The sequence below is a fragment of the Salvelinus fontinalis genome, chromosome 25, assembly GCF_029448725.1.
Source record: "Salvelinus fontinalis isolate EN_2023a chromosome 25, ASM2944872v1, whole genome shotgun sequence".
Lineage (NCBI taxonomy): Eukaryota > Metazoa > Chordata > Actinopteri > Salmoniformes > Salmonidae > Salvelinus > Salvelinus fontinalis.
The window spans coordinates 9,433,784-9,437,534 of NC_074689.1; positions in this window are offsets into that span (position 1 = coordinate 9,433,784).

A 3,751-nucleotide genomic window follows, 5' to 3' on the forward strand; every position below is an offset into this window, starting at 1 on the left:
CCCAGACCAGCCGCCCAATAAAATTGGGCGTTAATCACATGCTCTGTCACCTGCTTTAGAGCACTGTGATAAGTGCACAACTGTTCAGTGTGCAAAAGGCCTATTAGACAATTACTTCCAAGGCTAACTCATTAGTTGTGAGTGAAAAGAGAGGACAGACAGGAGAAAAAGGAAGGGAGAGGGCTGTTTGGTTAGTTAAATATGCATGACCTCACCATGCTCAGTCCTGAAAGGTTTCATTTATTCATTTAATAAAAGGATATGCTCCTCTTTACAGTTAAATGTCACCCCAGAAAACTAAATGCAAGAAGCTATAATTCTGCGGTGCCTCTCAACCACTCAAGTTGTCACAATACGGCACAACTCATGTCACAGACAGAGGGACAGCCAATCTGGTAATTCAAGTTCAAATCCTACGATAGTGAGACTCCATTTTGACTCCCAAACATACTCCTGTCCTGCACTATCTTTGAAATGTTAAATGATGCTGTTTGGTCCACAACCCCCCCCCCCCCCCCCACACACACACACACACACACAAACACACACACGCGTCCGGGGGTAATGAACTACTATTTGAGAAGGTCCGGTCACACATACACTACATAACCAAAAGTATGTGGACACCTGCTCGTCAAACATCTCATTCCAAAATCATGGGCATTAATATGGAATTGGTCCCCCCTTTGCCGCTATAACAGCCTCCACTCTTCAGGGAAGGCTTTCCACTAGATGTTGGAACATTGCTGGGCGGACTGTTGGAACATTGCTGGGCGGACTTCCGTTCAGCCACAAGAGCATTAGTGAGGTCAGGCACTGTTGTTTGCACTTGCAGTCGGAGTTCCAATTCATTCCAAAGGTGTTCGATGGAGTTGAAGTCAGGGCTCTGTGCAGCTCTAGCAGGGCAGAAATTTGACGAACTGACTTGTTGGAAAGGTGGCATCCTATGACAGTGCCACATTAAAAGTCACTGAGAACTTCAGTAAGGCCATTCTACTGCCAATGTTTGTCTATGGAGATTGCATGGCTGTGTGCTGGATTTTATACACCTGTCAGCAATGGGTGTGGCTGAAATAGCCAAATCCAGTAATTTGAAGAGGTGTCCACATACTTTTGTTTATACAGTGTGTTTCCTAAATGGTAAAGGTCCGGATGGATGTTGTCGTTTAACGGCGTAGTAACAGACTCATGCGACCACAAGCTGCTGCCATTTTAAAGCTCATTCCTTTAAATTCTACACTTTTACCATTGGGCAGAGAAAACGTTGTGCAGTTTTAAAGCGATGTCTTTTTTGTCTAATGATACCTGAGTGACTCAACAAAATGAATGGCGGTCCCCTGGGGGTCGAGGCCCCTCGGCACGTAATCTGGTCATGATAACTGCAATTTTTAGATAGCTGGTTAGCCTAGCTAACATCGCCAGTAGTGATCAACAGGACATTTCTGACAGGTTAAAAAATTGCTCTCTGTCTGTCAGTGAATGACAGAACAAGAGGAAAAGTCGGGACCGATCATATTGACCCCGTTCTGTCTGCCCGACACAAAAAAGTGCTAAGTGAAATCATGTAGTGATCTTCGGTTTGTTCCCATAGGGGAACACTTGTTGATGCTAGTTAGAACCTTCTATGTAGGACTCTTCATAGAACCCCTTGTAAATGGTTATACCTAGAACTCTCTGTCAAGGGTTATGCATAGAACCCTATATGAATAGTTCTACCGAGAACCCTGTTATATTGGGAGGGTTCTTCCTAGGACACTCTGAATGGATCCACCAGCCTTATTAGCCTTTCAAATTAAATTATGTATGACAATGATTTACATACACTGAGAGTACAAAACATTAGGAATACCTTCCTAATATTGAGTTGCATCCCCTTTTGACACCAGAACAACCTCAATTATTTGGGGCATGGGCTCTACAAGGTGTCTAAAGAGTTCCACAGGGATGCTGACCCATGTGGATTCTAATGCTTCCCTCAGTTTTGTTACGTTGGCTGGATGTTCTTTGGTTGGTGGACCATACTTGATACACACGGGAATGTGTTGAGCGTGTAAAACCCAGCAGTGCGGCAGTTCTTGACACTCAAACCGGTGCACCTGGTACATACTACCGTAGCCCTTTCAAAGGCACTTAAATATTTTTAATTCCCCATTCACCCTCTGAATGGGACACATACTGTACATAATCCATGTCTCAATTGTCTCAAGGTTTAAAAAGATTTCTTTAAGCTGTCACTTCCCCTTCAGCTACACTGATTTTAAGTGGATTTAAGAAGTAACATCAATAAGGGATAGCTTTCACCTGCTCAGTCTATGTCATGGAAAGAGGTGGTGTTACTAATGTTTTCTACACTCAATGCATATCATATGGCATTTCCTTGATGGCCTAGTTACACCCCAACATAGTAGCGTTAGGAAACTCCTGGTTTACAGTCCACATCAGGCCTGCAAGACCCATTATGCTGGCTTGCAAAGTGATGTTAAATTCCTATTAGAATCCAGCTAGGATATCCAACAAGTGGAATTTTTCTCACCCGCAATCTACTTTCAGAATGACTGGCAAAGTGGAGAAGATTTAGACTACCTCAATCATCTAAACTGGAACAACCATCTCAGTAATGGGTGCAATAAGCCTGACTACTATCAGATTGGATACGTCTAGAAAAATCTATGCTATTTTTCTTTGTGTAATATAACACGTATCAATCAATCAATATACATGCAAAATATTCAAACAAACAATTCTGAAAATCACCCTGCAATAGAGCATGCTGGTAAATATGATTCTATGTAGATGCCTTCTTGCCTTCCAAAGAATCATTCTTGCCTTTCAAAGAACCGTTTCTTCCAAAAATGGTTCTTAGGATGTTAAAGGTTCTAGGTAGAACCCTCTGAAGGGTTCTTCAGATCAAAACGGTTCTTGGAAGAACTCTATCCCCCTTTGGAAACAATTTTAGTGTTTCTTTATTATGTCAAAATAAACTTGTATCAATCCCCAATAACACACATTCACAAAGTGTATACATTGTACAATCACTTAGTGAGAGAGAGAGTCAAATATCACACGAGCGCAATGCGTCACTACTTCACAAGAGCGCCACTACTTCACAAGAGCGCCATTTGAATGTAGCCATGATTGGCTGAGATACTGAGTAGGCTGACATGCCGAGAGATGAGTTCAGATTGGTCTGCCATGTAGCAGCTTCTGCCTATAATATGAGCCGGTCAGTATGTGTAGGTAATCCTTTCTAATGTGTTAAACAAATCAAAATATATTTTATATTTGAGATTCTTCAAAGTAGCCACACTTTGCCTTGATGACAGCTTTGCACACTCTTGGCATTCTCTCAACCAGCGTCATGAGCAATGTTTTTTCAACAGTCTTGAAGGAGTTCCCACATATACTGAGCACTTGTTGGCTGCTTATTCTCTTCACTCTGAGGTCCAACTCATACCAATCCATCTTAATTGGGTTGACACTGGGTAATTGTGGAGGCCAGGTCTTTTGATGCAGCACTCCATCACTCTCCTTCTCAAATAGGCCATACACAGCTTGGAGGTGTGTTGGGTTATTGTCCTGTTGAAAAACAAATCATAGTCCCACTAAGTACAAACCAGATGGGATGTCGTATCGCTGCAGAATACTGTGGTAGTCATGCTGGTTATTAAGTGTGCCTTGAATTTGAAATAAATCACTGACAGTGTTTATTTTTAATTGTTATTTCACCTTTATTTAACCAGGCAGGCCAGTT